A 17,128-nucleotide genomic window follows, 5' to 3' on the forward strand; every position below is an offset into this window, starting at 1 on the left:
GAAATTACAAGGTACATCGGAAAGGATTCTTGAAGGCTTGTTTGTTTGAATAGGCAAAGTTACAGAGCTGAGGTTAAGAAGGATAGAGCCAGTGTGGCGGAGTGGTTATAAGAGCGTCAGACTCTAATCTGCAGAACCAGGTTTGATCCCCCCAGTCCTCCACATGAAGCCTGTTGGGTGACCTTGGGCCAGTCACGATTCTTTCTCAGCCCTGCCTACCTCACAAGGTGCCTGTTGTGAGGAGAGGAAGGGAAGGTGATTGTAAGCTACTTTGAGACTCCTTAAGGTAGAGGAAGGTGAGGTTTAAAAAAAGCAAGACTGATTTCGCACTAACCTTGCTCTACAGCCGGCTTCCCTTTTTCTCTGGAGCAAGCTTAGTAATTTTGCACAAGCTGCTCCATGCTGCCATTTTTGGGTGGGGCAACCGCTAATTTCACACATGGCAATGTAAACTTTTTTTTTTCAGATTTACACTGCAGCGCGGCAAAGTTTTCCCCGCACAAAATGGCAGCGCGGAGCAGCTGGTGCGAAATCACTAGCTTGCTCCAGAGAGAAGTTAGCGCGAAATCAGCCTAACCTTTCTTTGTATATATTTTTTTGCTACTGTTCATAAATGACTAGCTAAGAGAAGGGGTGTCTAAAGGCATAACTTTTGCTGTTAAAAAATGGAAATGTAACATGAATCTCAAATCTCATTGAGGGTCAGACTAGTCAAATAGTAAATTGTCACAAATGTTTATTAAACTGGAGATCTGAACTCCAAATGCATTCTTCTCTAAACTTTTTTCTCTTCTTTTTTGTCTCCCCCAGTTTGGAAATGTACTACCATACTTACAACCTGCAGTGCCACAGAAAACACCCGATTGAATCCAGTTTTTAGAGGAGCAAAACTAGGCCTTTCAGTCTAATGTCACGGTACTAAGCCAAGAGAATCGTCAGTGAAGATTTTTAGTAAGTCATCAGTTTTAAATCTTCTCTTTGGGTTTCTTTGACTTGCTTGTTTTTGAAGTTCAGGGTAATTAACCCCGAAGTCTTCACGCATACATATTGTCAACTTGGGCATTTGCATCTCTTTAGAATATTTTGATGCTTTGTCTTTCTACAGCAGGGGGTTATCAAATGAAAAATGACTTTGGTCATCGCTTGAAGTTGCTTGAAGTTCTGCAGAGGTCTTGAGGTGTCACTTCTTAGTCACATAAGCTTTCCTTTTACAGCATGCTGTGATTTGGATGAGCAAACGGTAGAGGTGAATTTACGAGTGAAGTATCTGCTTTGGACAGAAGTCCCTACCAGTTCTTGCATTACGTGACTAATTGAATAACCAGCAAATAATGTGCATGTGGCACAGAGTGGTAAGCTGTAGTACTGCAGTTCAAGCTCTGCTCTTGTCCTGAGTTCAATCCCGGTGGAAGTTGGGTTCAGGTAGCCGGCTCAAGGTTGACTCAGCCTTCCGTCCTTCCGAGGTTGGTAAAATGAGTACCCAGCTTGCTTGGGAGTAAAGTGTAGATGACTGGTGAAGGCAGTGGCAAACCACCCTGTAACAAAAAGGAAACATCGTGATGTGACATCATCCGATGGGTTGATGATGACTTGATGCTTACACAGGGGACTACTTTTACCTTTTTAATGTGCATGTGCATGGATTTGTACCTCCACTGTCAGTTCTTCATCTCTCTCCATGTTCAATCTTGATCTTTAGCTTCCAGGCCTGTTAATGATGACTGTGCCTTTTATTGTGAGATACGTTGGTTATTAAATAATAACTAAGTGCCGTCAGGTTGCAACTGACCTTATGGAAACCCCTCGTGGGGTTTCCAAGGCAAGAGGTGAGCAGAAGTGGTTTCCCATTGCCTTTCCTTTGCATAGCTGCCTTAGATTTGACGATGGTCTTCCATCCAAGTACTAAGCATGGCTAACCCTGCTGAACTCTGACAAGTGCAGGCTAGTCGGGGCTGTTCAGGTTGTTAGTCATGCAAATAGGTCTGAGATGAGGGTCTGGATTGGTAATTCTTATGATGTCAGAAAGGACCAATGTCATCTTTACATTGGTGGAAATAGCACAAGGCATGTCTTAGGGAGAAGGAGCGCCTCTTTATTCTGCAGAAATAAGGTTCTAAATTCGGCATCTATAGTTAATGTAAGGTTTTGCCCAGAATCTATCACAAGACTTCTTGAGTCAATGCAAAAGAAGCTTTTAATCAGGGGAGGAATTCTAGCAGGAGCTCCTTTGCATATTAGGCCACACGCTCCTGATGTAGCCAATCCTCCAAGAGCTTACAAGGCTCTTTTTTTGTAAGCTTTTGGAGGATTGGCTACATCAGGGAGGTGTGGCCTAATATGCAAAGGAGCTCCTGCTAGAATTCCGCCCCTTCTTTTAATGAAGAATCAGGTAGCAAACACTTGTAGCATGTGCACTCAAGACTACATGTCTTGCCAGACTGACAATAAGTGAAAGTTACAGTCCAAATATAGGTTGCAAGTTAATGGCCCTTCATTTCTCCTGCCTAAACGTCTCCCACCCAAAAGTCTTGGAATTAGTTCCCAGACCCCCGTGTTGCTTTTCTCCAAGATTGCATTCCAGCTTCTTCCGTTGGTACCTATCTTCCTATACCTGGGAGACAAGAGTGAAAACAAACCAGCCAGTATCATAATGCCCTTGTATAAATCGATGGTGCGGTCTCATTTGGAGTGCTGTGTGCAGTTCTGGTCGCCGCACCTCAAAAAGAATATTATAGCATTGGAGAAAGTCCAGAAAAGGGCAACATGGCTTCTCTTATGTTCTTATGGCCACAAGAATAGCCACCTTCAAGAGGGGTTTAGATAAAAATATGGAGCACAGGTCCATCAGTGGCTATTAGCCATAGTGTGTGTGTATATATATAAACTTTTTGCCACTGTGTGACACAGAGTGTTGGACTGGATGGGCCGTTGGCCTGATCCAACATGGCTTCTCTTATGTTCTTATGTTCTCTTAACTAGAATGATTAAAGGGCTGGAGCACTTTCCCTATGAAGAAAGGTTGAAACGCTTGGGACTCTTTAGCTTGGAGAAACGTCGACTGCGGGGTGACATGATAGAGGTTTACAAGATAATGCATGGGATGGAGAAAGTAGAGAAAAAAGTACTTTTCTCCCTTTCTCACAATACAAGAACTTGTGGGCATTTGATGAAATTGCTGAGCAGACAGGTTAAAACGGATAAAAGGAAGCACTTCTTCACCCAAAGGGTGATTAACATGTGGAATTCACTGCCACAGGAGGTGGTGGCGGCCACAAGTATAGCCACCTTCAAGAGGAGTTTAGATAAAAATATGGAGCACAGGTCCATCAGTGGCTATTAGCCACAGTGTGTGTGTATATATAAAATTTTTTGCCACTGTGTGACACAGAGTGTTGGACTGGATGGGCCGTTGGCCTGATCCAACATGGCTTCTCTTATGTTCTTATGTTCTTATGTTCGTAGGCCCTTGCTTCCCACAATGATCTACCTTCTACTGTGGGCGCCTTTATTACCAATACTATTCTACGTAAACCCATAAAAGAATATAACAAATGCATATAAAAGTTAGTAAATATTGATAATGGAATACATGGGTTAGTGCAGTCATATATATATACATATATGAATACATAAAGCAATATAGTTGTGGATACATGAATATGCTTTGGATAACTGAGCTCTCATCAGTAATGACAATACTAGTAGGAAAATCAATACACTATTTCTGGACCACAAGTTTGAAACAAATCCTTGTCAGGATTCCTGCACAATGCAGGAAATTCACAAAAGAACTTTAGTTGATAGGATTTTGGGGAAAAACCTTTGCCTGAGAGTTGCTGCTAGTCAGTTGCTGTGGATGAGATGGTTAACAGCCTTATTTTGTATACAGGAGCTCTGTATACAAAGTCCCATCTCCATGTGTTATGTGTTGGGACCAGATGCTCTGAATAATGGCTCCTTTCATCAAGACATGTGGTACCCCACATCGCAATGATGATGGTAATGCAATTTAAATAGATCATTTCGAGCGTTGGAAGAGCTTCCACCCATGAAGCTTGCAGGATGATGTTAAAAGAGCTTCCCTTTCATGCTCATTGGGAAGTCTGTCTTGCTGTCTTCAATAGGGCCTCTTCTTATCGAGTCACCTCCTGTCTCAATAATAACAGCTCATTAAGGAGGTCCAGAGCAGAGAGGCCGTATGGGTAGAGTCCCTTCTTTGAATACAGAAAGTCCTAAGTTCATTCCTCAGCACCTCACTTGAAGAATCAGGCAGAATCATAGAATCATAGGGTTGGAAGGGACCTCCAGGGTCATCTAGTCCAACTCCCTGCACAATGCAGGAAACTCACAAATACCTCCCCCTAAATTCACAGGATCCTCATTGCTGTCAGATGGCCATCTAGCCTCTGTTTAAAAACCTCCAAGGAAGGAGAGCCCATCACCTCCTGAGGAAGCCTGTTCCACTGAGGAACCACTCTGTCAGGAAGTTCTTCCTAATGTTAAGCCGGAAACACTTCTGATTTAATTTCAACCCACTGGTTCTGGTCCTACCTTCCGGGGCAGCAGAAAACAATTTCACCCCATCCTCTCTATGTCAGCCCTTCAAGTACTTGAAGATGGTGATCCTATCACCTCTCAGCCGCCTCCTCTCCAGGCTAAAGATGCCCAGCTCCTTCAACCTTTCTTCATAGGACTTGGTCTCCAGACCCCTCACCATCTTCGTCGCCCTCCTCTGGATCCATTCCGGCTTGTCTATATCCTTCTTAAAATGTGGTGCCCAAACCTGAACACAATACTCCAGGTGAGGTCTTACCAGAGCAGAGTAAAGCGACCATCACATCAGGTGTTTTGGACACTATACTACTGTTGATACAGCCCAAAATTGCATAGCAAGTTGCATAGCAAAATATAGCAGGTAATGCGAAAGAATCAGGTAGCAGATGATGTGAAAGGCCTTTCCTGTATTTTGAATCAACAGGAAAGCTGAATGAATGCAGATTAAATAAGCTAACAAGCTGGTTACCCTCATCTGGATAGCCCATGTTCATCACAGAATCATAGAGCTGGAAGGGATCTCCAGGGTCATCTGGGCTAACCCCCTGCACAATGCAGGGAATTCACAACGTACCCAGTGATACCTGCTCCACACCCAGAAGATGGGAGGGGGGAGCTTCCAGGAAACTTGGCTAAGCTGGGCTGGAGAAAAATTGCTGCCTGACCCCAAAATGGTGAACAGCATTTCCCTAGGGATGTAAGAAAGGGCCATGAGAACCTAAGCAGTGATCATCAGATCTTGGAAGCTAAGCAGGGTCCACCACATTTGGTATTTCCGTGGACGAACATCAAGAAAGTCCATGGTTTCTGTGCAAAGGCAGGCAATGGCAAACATAAGAGAATATAAGAACATGAGAGAAGCCATTTTGGATCAGGCCAATGGCCCATACAGTCCAACACTCTGTGTCACATAGAACATAAGAGAAGCCATGTTGGATCAGGCCAATGGCCCATCCAGTTCAACACTCTGTGTCACGTAAGAACATAAGAGAAGCCATGTTGGATCAGGCCAATGGCCCATCCAGTTCAACACTCTGTGTCACGTAAGAACATAAGAGAAGCCATGTTGGATCAGGCCAATGGCCCATCCAGTTCAACACTCTGTATCACATAAGAGAAACCATGTTGGATCAGGCCAATGATCCATCCAGTCCAACATTCTGTGTCACATAAGAACCTAAAAGAAGCCAGGTTGGATCAGGCCAATGGCCCATCCAGCCCAACACTCTGTGTCACACAGTGGCCAAAAAAACCCAGGTGCCATCAGGAGGTCCATCAGTGAGGCCAGGACATTAGAAGCCCTCTGTGCCCCCCCAAGCACCAAGAATACAGAGCATCCCTGCCCCAGACAGAGAGTTCCAACAATACGCTGCGGCTAATAGCCACTGATGGACCTCTGCTCCATAGTCCCCTCTTGAGGTTGTCTATGCTTATAGCTGCCACCACCTCCTATGGCAGTGAATTCCATGTGTTAATCACCCTTTGGGTGAAAAACTACTTCCTTTGAATCACCCTTTGGGTGAAGAAGTACTTCCTTTGAACCATCTCTGAACACCTCTTGCCTTGAAAACACATATGTTGGCTGCGAGCAACTTGATGGCAAAATAAATAAATAGTCATAGAAAAATCAAGAAGAGTGTTTTCCAAGTTCCAGATGCGATTTGCTTGATATGAATAGCTTGATATGAATATGAATCCTTTCTATCAACTTTTGAGCCCCCGCCCCCCTGCCCTGCACAAGGTATGTTTCTACTAAAGCTATGAAGGATGGGAGGCGGAGAAGCCCAGCTGAATGACGCTCTCGGCTTGAGGTTTGAGAAGAGAAATACGATTAAGTTTCAGGAAATTGTCTCGCAGCTCCAGTCCAAATAGAGCAAGTTGACTTTGCTGAAATTTTTGCTTGGTCAGTTTTCCGGCAAATGAATACTATCTAGTGCTTGGGGAATGAGGCACGGCCCACTCGATAATCAACCCTAAAACTTGCCACTTGCCAGAGATAAAAGAGGCCGGTGATTTTGCTGTTTGAGCTGCCTCGAGGAGGCTGTTGTGCTACAGGATCATCTGATTGCAGGTTAGAGGAGTCCAAATAACTATGCGCCGTCCTGGAACCTTGCTTGAATAGGTGGCTGGGCGACTCGACTCTTTGACAGGCATGCAGAGGGAAGTGAAAAGCCAGTCTGAAAATTGTGGATTAACGCTGGATCCGTCTGAAAGGCTTTGAAGCTGAAGGCCTTATTTGTTGTTAATAAATATCATTACATGCCTACAGTAACTGCTGATAGCATGCATTTCTTTGCCAAAGCATAGGGCCACTTCATACATCACAGTCCTTTGACATTCCACAAATAGAGATGCTCCTGAATAGTTGTCACGCACGCACACGCACACACACACACACACACACAATTCTTTGCCTGCTCCGTGCGGCATTCATTAACTTTGCAGGAGCCTGTCTTGTTCTCTCTTCTGAAGCAGGCTGTGATGGTAAACGGTAAACCCAGCAAAACATTTTTAAAGTGATGTTTAATCTCGCATTGGAACTGCCGGTGTGCTCTGCGCACTTCAGCTCAATTGCAGCTCGAATGTGTTGAGAGCTGAATGTCAAGGGTGCCGCGATGTCATCCCTGGAGCTCCAGACAAAGTAATTTGGCCCTTGAAAAGCTAGCTGGGGAGGACGGAGAGGGATAATATAGATCGGGAGCTACACACGGTGGGACTAACTTGCATGGTGTAGTGGTTAAGAGAATTGAAGGTTGTTCTGGAAGGCACAAAGCCCCACCTGTTGCCCCCACTTCTACAGAGCTGAGCATTGTTACTGACGCAAACGGGAACCTTTTATTAGGGTTTGTAGAATCTTTCGGGCTCAAGTGCTGTGTTCTACTGGAGAAAGTTTTCCTTCCAGACGTTTCATTCTCAGCTGCGGAGAACATCCTCAGTGGCGTTGCAGCCGGAGCAGGCGCTCAGACCTTCTTGGCTGCTGTGCATTGAGTGGGGCCAGGGCTGCTGGAGAGCTGCTATTTCTAGGCTGGAGGGGGTGTGATGAATTTGCCCTTTCATCACACCCCCTCCAGCCTAGAAATAACAGCTCTCCAGCAGCCCTGGCCCCACTCAATGCACAGCAGCCAAGAAGGTCAGAGCGCCTGCTCCGGCTACAATGCCACCGAGGATGTTCTCCGCAGCTGAGAACGAAACGTCTGGAAGGAAAACTTTCTCCAGTAGAACACGGCACTTGAGCCCGAAAGATTCTACAAAACCCTAATGATGTTACCAGCCGTGAAAACCTGAAATCTTTGGAAATCTTTTAGTAATGGTGGAATGGGACCAAGGGAAGCTTAGGCTTATACTCAACGTTGTAATTATGGTGGTTGTCATCGTAAGGTTCTGTTTCAAACAGACGTATTTGCCTGCATGACCTATTGATTTTAGTTCAATACAATACAGACAGGAGAGATACAAAGAAAGGATTGCATCTTTACTCTCTTTTTCCTTACGAGCATATGATATCTGATGCAACTTCATATGGACTGGAAAAAAAATGCTGCTTTCTGTTGTAAAACCAAGTTGCGTAGAAGCAGGGGTCATTTTGTAGAAACATAGGTGGTGGAGCTCATTAGCATAACTCATCAGCAACATCACCAGCCAAAAGCAACCCGATGCAAGAAAGGAGAGCCCCAGGCAAGTGAGGCCTGCTTGGGCTGGCTAGAGATCCAGACAGCCCAAGCAGGCCTCGCACACCTGGGGCTCTCCTGGGCCACCCCCTCCACAATCAAAAGGCCAGCAAGCTACCCGCTGCCCAAAATCACATAAGAAGTGGAGAAAGGGTGGCGTGGGCTTCTCTGGGGGTTAATGAGGGCTACTGGGGGTGTGGCAAAGCTCCTGGTGGCTGCCCGGCTGCCCACTCTCCTAATCCAGGGATTGTTATGCAGCTGCACTTCCTATTCAGTGGACAAGTTGGTGGGGAAGAGGAGGGGGAACCCTTAGAAAGGTTCAGGATCTGCACTCTTGTGAGCTCCTACGGAATTCAAGGCCTGCATAGAAGTGTCTCTCATTTGTCTGTGTGTGAGAAATGACCTTCCTCTGTTTTGATATGGAGGGTTCTCTTATATCATATATGGTCAGTATATTTTCTAACACTGGAGTTCAGTATAGATTGTTACGGAACATTTGCATAGCCCTTAGAGAGGATTCTGTTTCAGTGGTGTCTGGCTCATGAAGGAGGTTGGTATTTATACACATCAACATCTTACCGGATGCCAATTCTGACCTCATTGCCAAATCCCCGGAAGGCTTCTGTGTATGTAAAACTGAACTTTCCTGCAGGGAACATGTATTTGATTCATTATTTATTTTGAAAGTTTTATACTCTGCCTTTGGATAAAATGATCTTCAGAGAGGTTTAGAGTACATCCACATGGCAAATATTTCTCATTTTGCATTCATTGCCTCTGTGAATGCAGAGGCTGTTACACTGAGAAAGAAGTACCCATACAGGAATTTTCTGTGCACTTTCTTTCTGACTTTAGATACTTCAAAGATGATTCGCCTGCCTCTTTGAAGTATCTAAAGTCGGAAACTGACATGCTTATTTGAAACTTTGAACTTTTTAGTATTCTTTACTATGATTTCCTGTTATTACAAATTGACTACAAGTATTTCTATTTTTAAATGGTGTAATTAATATAGTATCACTGTTATTGGAATATTGTTTTGTTATCATTCCACAGTTTTTGGGGAGTGTTAGATTTGTTTCTTACTGTGGTATTCTTGGTTTATCCATGACCAGTTTTGCACTAGAGTTTTAATCTTCATTTAACTTTGTCCCCAAACTGACATTCTACACTGAAATCACAGAATCATGGTCATAAAGTTGGTTTCTCTGATTCTCTGATTCTAGTGTAGAATGTGAGTTTGGGGACAGAGTTAAACCAGGATTAAAGCTCCAGTGTGAAATTGGTCCATCTCTCTCTCAATCACATAGCAGAGCTACTGAGTCAAGCCTCGCTTCCTTCTATTGCCTGAGGCTCCTCCCCCTCCTGGTCCCATGGCGAAGAAAGGAAAAAGCCAGAGCTTCTTTTGCCAGTTCCCTGGATCGCACTGGAGAGATACAAAGAAAGCACCTTTAAGACTAACAAATGCCAGATAATCAAGCGTCACGTGTATGCAGGCCTCAGATTCAGCAGGAGCTCACAGGAGCACAGCTCCTGAACCTTTCTGAGGGTTCCCCCTCTTCCACCCCACCTACCTTGTCCATTGAATAGTAGGTGCAGCTGCATAATAATCCCTGGATTAGGAGAGCGGGCAGCCAGCCAGCCAGCCACCAGAGGCTTTACCATGCCCCCAGCAGCCCTCATTAACCCCTGGAGAAGCCCACGCCACCCTTCCTCTACTTCTTATGTGATTTTGGGTGGCAGGTAGCTTTCTGGCCTTTTGACTGTGGGGCCAAGGAGAGCCCCAGGAGAGCGAGACCTGCTTGAGCTGACTGGATATTTAGCCAGCCCAAGCAGGCCTCGCTCGTCCGGGGCTCTCCTTTCCTGCATTGGGTTGCTTTTGGCTTGTGAGGGGGTGGCATATGCTAATGAGCTCAACCACCTATTTTTCTACAAAACGACCCCTGGGAAGAAGCAAAATTGAAATGGGCAGGTTTTAGGTGAATTCTCCTTCACTTGCTCCAGCTGGTATTCCTCACTCATTCCAGCTTCCATCTTGCTGGGCAAGAGCTCTCATGCTCTCAATAGGAGTGCCACTAAAAGAAGGTGGGTGCAATTATTCCCCTATCTTCATTTCAGACTGGAAATCTCTCTTATCACTCTGTGGTTCTTGGGCAGGGGTGGATTGAGATACTAAAACAGCCTTTATGGAGACAGAGAGCTAAAGGTCCAAGAGAGTTAAGACAGCACCACCATGGCCCTCCTTGCTGACTCACTGCACCTGCCCTGGGAGAGCAAATTTGGATGCCATGGTGCTCCTTTTCACTGACCCACTGAAGGGGACCTCTTTGGGGCAGACCAGTCAGTGGCCCTCCCAGATTCCTAATGGTAAAATGAAATGGCCAGTCCCTCCCTCCCACCCCCCTTCCTTGTCTTGCAGCTCTCAAACATGTGATGTTCATGTCTTGTGTCTCTTACATTAAGCAAGTTTGGGTTGACCAAAAGACAGTGATTGACACAAAGTTACCCAGTGAGTGTGATCAAGTGAGGATTCAAACCCAGATTTCACAGATCCTCCCTCCCTCCCTCCCTCCCTCCCTTCCTTCCTTCCTTCCTTCCTTCCTTCCTTCCTTCCTTCCTTCCTTCCTTCCTTCCTTCCTTCCTTCCTTCCTTCCTTCGGAGGGATGGTGGCTCAGTGGTAGAGCATCTGCTTAGTAAGCAGAAGGTCCCAGGTTCAATCCCCGGCATCTCCAACTAAAAGGGTTCAGGCAAATAGGTATGAAAAACCTTAGCTTGAGACCCTTTAGTTTGAGGATTCAAACCCAGATTTCACAGATCCTTCCTCCCTCCTTCCCTCCCTCCCTCCCTCCTTCCCTCCCTCCCTCCTTCCCCCCTCCCTCCCTCCCTCCCTCCTTCCTTCCTTCCTTCCTTCCTTCCTTCCTTCCTTCCCTCCCCCTCCCTCCCTTCCTTCCTTCCTTCCTTCCTTCCTTCCTTCCTTCCTTCCTTCCTTCCTTCCTTCCTTCCTTCCTTCCAATTTCTAGCCCTGTCTCCCTGCACAGCAGGCTCAGAGAGGCATGCTCTTTACATTCATTGCTGTTTTGCATCTGGCCTTTGCTATAAAATTCTGTCCCCCACCATTAAAACCCCTTCCCTCCCAAAGTGGAAATGTCACCCAACCTAATGGAGTCCTGGTCAGTGGGGCCTGTAGCAGAGCACGCTTCTGCATTCTCATATCTGTTATTTAACATCTGGTTTGAGTGAGCTGCAGAAAGCTATGGCTATCGTGGCCAGCGAACAGCAAAAAAAAAAAAAAAAATCTCTGCTGGATTCATAGCTAGTGGCCGTCAAGACAACCTGCGCCAATGGATTTTCCAAGGCTGGGTAGGTCAGCAGGACTGAGCGTGACAAGCCCTCCCTTTCTTTGTGCTTTTTATTTAGGCACCTGTTCCAAAGGAAAACAGTAGCACGGTATCGCGATAAGGAAGACGGACCAACAATCTGTGCAGGCAAACATTCTCTTTGTCTTTGACCATTAAGCATGCTATACACACAGATCTATCCCTGGCTGCCAGCACTTACCTGTTGGTTACTAAGCAACCGTGCCCATTTACCACTGGCTGCAGCTGTTGGCGAAATGACTTGTAAGGCTCAATGTAAACTTCAGTTGCCCTCAGTTTGCAACAGATGCTGATAAAAAGAGGTGAGTGCGCGTGTAAGCGATGCTTTCCTCACCAACGGCAACCAGCAGCTGCCTTGATGTCCTGGGGTAGTCCAGCCAGGGACACGAAGTCTTCACACATTTCCCTCCAGAGCCAGATGGCACAGTCAAGAGGGCGTTCTTCCTCTGTTCTTGCCCCTCAGTGTTCACACCTCTGTGCTGTCCAAAAGCCCTAAGAAGAGAAACCCAACGCCTAGCAGCTACCAAGCAGCTGCAAGATGCACTTCCAAGGAGCCTGGGTATAGCTGGACTGACAATTTAACATAGTCCTACGGGTAAGGATTGCAGAGGGGTAGCCTATTGTATCAAAATAAAACAAAATGGACAATGTTTATTAACATATGTGCTTTTCTGAGTCACAGCTCACTCCTCCATCTATACAGAGATCCTGCTTCAACTGGAAGAATGTTTGGAGGGGAGGGTCAGTAATCGATTGGGATTGCAGCTCAGTGGTAGAGCACATGCTGCTTTGCACAGAGAAGGTCCTAGGTTTGATCCCTGATGTCGTCGTCGTTGTTGTTCAGTCGCAGTCGAGTCCGACTCTTTGCGACTCCATGGACAAAGTCATACCAGGCCCTCCTGTCTTCCACCATCCTCCGAAGTCTGCCCAAATTCATGTTTGTTGCATCAGTAACACTGTCCAGCCATCTCATCTTTTGCCGTCCCCTTCTTCTTTTGCCTTCTGTCTTTCCCAGCATCAGGGTCTTCTCCAGGGAGTGCTCCCTTCTCATTTGGTGGCCAAAGTATTTGAGCTTCGGCTTCAGCATCTGACCTTCCAGGGAACAATCAGGGTTGATTTCCTTTAGGACTGACTGATTTGATCTTTTTGCAGTCCAAGGGACTCTCAAGAGTCTTCTCCAGCACCACAGTTTGAAAGCATTTATTCTTCTGCTTTCGGCTTTCCCTGATGTCTCCAGCCAAAGAGCACGGGTAGCAGGTTTTGTGGAAAGATCTCTCTCTGCCTGAGCTGATCTCTAGTCCCCGTATCTCAAAAAGGACATTGCAGAGCTGGAAAAAGTACAGAGGAGGGCAGCCAAGATGATCAGAGGGCTAGAGCTCCTGTGGAGAAAGGCTGAAGCATCTGGGACTTTTCAGTTTAGAAAAGAGTCGACTAAGGGGGGGGGGACGTGCCAGAGGTTTACACAATTATGCATGGGGTAGAGAGAGCTGACAAATAATTTTTTCTCCTTCTCCCAAAATATTAGAACTTGAGGGCGTCCGGTGAAGCTGATAGGCAGTAGGATCAGGACGGACAAAAGGAAAAACTACTTGACACAGAGAGTGATTAAAATGTGGAATTCACTGTCAGAGGATGTAGTGACAGAAGAAAAGAGCAAAGAACTGTGTATGCAGAAAAATAAACCAAATACAAAACCTTTAGTCTATGTGTCAATTTCTCTATTTTACATACAAATACCACATCACACAGCACGAAATAATTTCATTTGTAAGGGAAGGTTCCACTGCAAGAATAATAAGAGTTTCTTGTCTTAGTCTTGCCGTGGAACCTTCCCTTGTGAATGAAATTATTTCCTACTGTGTGATGTGGTATTTGTATATACAATAGAGAAACTGAGACACGGACTAAAGATTTCCTGTTTGGTTTATTTTTCTGCATACACAGTTGTTTGGTTTTTTCTTCTGTTCTGTTTCTTCAAGAGGACATAGTGATGGCAACAGACATAGGTGTGAGATTAAAAGGAGATTAGACAGATTCATGGAGGATAAGTCTATCAATGACTACTAGCCATAGTGACTGAGGGGAACCTCCACATTGACTGAAGGGAATCTCAGAGCCAGGAGGCAACATCATGGAAAGGCCCCCGCCTCTGTGCCCTGTTGTTGGCCCTCCACAGGAACTGGTTGGGCACTGCATGAGACAGGATGCTGGACTCAATGGAGCACTGGTCTGATCCAGCTGGGCTCTTCTTATGTTCTTATGAAGGCCTCAGCCTCTATGCCCTCTTGTTGGCCCTCTAGAGGAATTGGTTGGCCACTCTGAGAGACAGGATGCTGAACTAGATGGACCACTGGTCTGATCCAGCAGGGCTCTTCTTATGAAGGCCTCAACCTCTGTGCCCTCTTGTTGGCCCTCCAGAGGAATTGGTTGGCCACTCTAAGACACAGGATGCTGAACTAGATGGACCACTGGTCTGATCCAGCAGGGCTCTTCTTATGAAGGCCTCAGCCTCTGTGCCCTCTTGTTGGCCCTCCAGAGGAATTGGTTGGCCACTCTGAGACACAGGATGCTGAACTAGATGGACCACTGGTCTGATCCAGCAGGGCTCTTCTTATGTTCTTATGAAGGCCTCAGCCTCTGTGCCCTCTTGTTGGCCCTCCAGAGGAATTGGTTGGCCACTCTGAGACACAGGATGCTGAACTAGATGGACCACTGGTCTGATCCAGCTGGGCTCTTCTTATGTTCTTATGAAGGCCTCAGCCTCTATGCCCTCTTGTTGGCCCTCTAGAGGAATTGGTTGGCCACTCTGAGAGACAGGATGCTGAACTAGATGGACCACTGGTCTGATCCAGCAGGGCTCTTCTTATGAAGGCCTCAGCCTCTGTGCCCTCTTGTTGGCCCTCCAGAGGAATTGGTTGGCCACTCTGAGACACAGGATGCTGAACTAGATGGACCACTGGTCTGATCCAGCAGGGCTCTTCTTATGTTCTTAAAGGTTTGACTTGGTATAAGGGAGCTTCAGATGTTCAAAAAGGCCTTTTCGTAGAAGTAGGAGTAGACAGCACTTCCCCTATCCATTGTTGTGGCCTTACCGCTCAACGGTTGTCTTCCACATGGAACTGGAACACAGCGGCTGTGTGTCCCTGTGATGCTTAGTCTTATGCAGATAGTTTCAAACAGGGCTTTGTTTCGTAGCAGGAACTCCTTTGCATATTAGGCCACACCCCTCTGATGTAGCCAATCCTCCTGCAGCTTACAGTAGGCCCTGTAAACTCTTGGAGGATCGGCTACATCGGGGTGTGTGGCCTAATATGCAAAAGAGTTCCTGCTAAAAAAAAAAGCTCTGGTTTCAGAAGGACATGCATGTTGGTCTGCAGTAGAAGCGCTAGATTTGAATTCAGTAGCACCTCAGAGACCAACAAGATTTTCAGAATATAAGTTTTTGAGAGTCAAAGTTCTTGGCATCTGACAAAAGGAGCTTTGACGCTTGGGAGTTTATTCCCCCCAAAATAGGGTTACCAGGTCTGTGTTGGAAAACTGGAGACTTTGGGTATGGATCCAGGAAGGGGCGGGGTTTGCTGAGGGGAGGGGCCTCAGCATAGTACAATGTCATAGAATCCATCCTTCCAAGCAGCCATTTTCTCCTGGGGAGTTGATCTCTGCCAGCTGGAGATCTGTTGTAAAAGCAGGAGATCTCCAGGCCCCACCTGGAGGCTGGCAGCCTTACCAACCATCTTGTGTCAAAGCTGCTGCTGAACTCAAATCTTAGTTCACGCCCAGGAAAAGATGAGGAAACATTATTTATCCATTGCTTGAGAGTCAACACAGAAATGGCTGGTGAAACACACATAAAACTACCTGTTCAGCCAAGTTGATTGTATTCATACACTGGTCACCAGCCCTGGCCTAACGTTAAAGTGGCATACCTTCTCGCGAAACACCAAAACCAAGCCTGTTACTCAAAAGCTGTACTTAGAACCTAAAACCAAGCACAACAATGACTTTTGCCAAGAGAAGCTAACCACATTTAAACAATCGTTTGTTGCCTATTCAATCTAAATTCAATTACAGTATGAATATAGAGTGCTTTTAGATAGCTGTATTTATAGAACCCAGCTTTAAAAGCTCACTAGTTTTGGCCAGAGCTGCAATGTAATCAAAAGAAGCCACTTTACGCCTTTCAGCAGAATTGTTATCGCCTGACAAATATAGGAGAGGGTGCTTTTTGGCCCCATCCTCCCTAGCTAGGAAGTCATTTCACACAAGTCCTCCAAAATCAGCAGTAAGCACTTCCGTCTTCTGAGAGATGTCCAGTATCCAAACAATGCAGACCAGTTCCCGCGATGCAGTAAAATTCTCTGCTCTTTTCTAAATATTATTCCTGTATGGATTCTCCGCCTCTCCATTTTAAAACCATATCCTTTTCAGGTCCTCCCTCTCAAGTTGATAAGATTGGGTTGTTTAATTTTCCCTTACCAGGCGAACCAGCCAAAGTCCACGCACCCTTACATCTGTGTTTATCCAAGGCTGTGCGTTGCTTCTGCAAATTATTGTACAATAGCAGATGTGTTCGGTGATTACTTTAGCACATGCAGTAAATATTTTGTCCATTGAGTGGGTTATTTAGACAGACCCAAAATAGAATCAAACCTGCAAATAAATGTTTTAAAGCTTTACACACGGACAGATTTTCAGAAAACAGGACTGGTTGAATTTCAGCAAGATCAATGAGGACTTATTCAGAACTTTTCTCGATGCAGTTGGTTCTAAGTGACCGGGGTGGGGGCTATACCCTGCGATAATTTAAGGCAGCATTATTTCTGAGAGCTGTTTGTTGCTTGTTTTGTGTTGAAAGGGCGAGTCAGTGCTGATGCTGCTGCAGCGTTAATTTGTGCATATTGTTGTTCTCAGAGGTGTTTTTTTTTCTGGAAAAACAGGAGCTGGAACTCTCAAGAGGGAAATGAAGGAGAATCATACTGGCGCCCCTCATGAACTTTTAAGCATTTTTTAAAAAGAATTTTGTTTCCATAAAGGGGTTCCAGAACTCTGCTCCACTGGGTTCCACCAGAATAAAAGCCCTGGTTGTGCTTGGAAATTTCAAATCATGTGGTAAATGGTTTTCATGCTTTGCAGAAATTTTGCACCCTGATCTGGATAGCCCAGGCTATAGGGTTGCCAATCCCCAGGTGGGGGCAGGGGATCCCCCGGTTTGGAGGCCCTCCCCCTGCTTTAGGGTCGTCAGAAAGCGGGGGGAAGGGAGGGAAATGTCTTCAGGGAACTTTATTATTCCAAATGGAGATTTATTCCCATAGATAATCATGGAGAATTGATCCGCGGGTATCTGGGGCTCTGGGGGGGCTGTTTTTTGGGGTAGAGGCACCGAATTTTCAGTATAGCATCTAGTGCCTCTCCCCAAAATACCCCCAAGTTTCAAAAAGATTGGACCAGGGGGTCCAATTTTGTGAGCCCCAAAAGAAGGTGCCCATCCATTATTTCCTATGGAAGGAAGGCATTGAAAAGGTGTGCTGC

At 45.8% G+C, this 17,128-nt stretch overlaps 1 protein-coding gene and 1 non-coding gene across 14 annotated transcripts in view; both read left to right on the forward strand.

Annotated features, from left to right (window-relative positions):
* The first annotated feature begins 811 nt into the window (after positions 1-811).
* RIMBP2 (RIMS binding protein 2) overlaps positions 812-17,128 on the forward strand; it is a 247,362-nt gene continuing 231,045 nt past the window's right edge. For all 13 annotated transcript variants that reach the window (XM_060249244.1, XM_060249246.1, XM_060249247.1 and 10 more), the window contains exon 1: positions 812-951. The gene's annotated coding sequence lies outside the window, so the exon portion shown is untranslated. The remainder of the gene's footprint in view (positions 952-17,128) is intronic.
* TRNAT-AGU (transfer RNA threonine (anticodon AGU)) lies at positions 10,880-10,954 on the forward strand. Its single transcript has one exon. It is a non-coding gene; the product is annotated as a tRNA-Thr (tRNA).

The sequence above is a fragment of the Heteronotia binoei genome, chromosome 11 (assembly GCF_032191835.1).
Source record: "Heteronotia binoei isolate CCM8104 ecotype False Entrance Well chromosome 11, APGP_CSIRO_Hbin_v1, whole genome shotgun sequence".
NCBI lineage: Eukaryota > Metazoa > Chordata > Lepidosauria > Squamata > Gekkonidae > Heteronotia > Heteronotia binoei.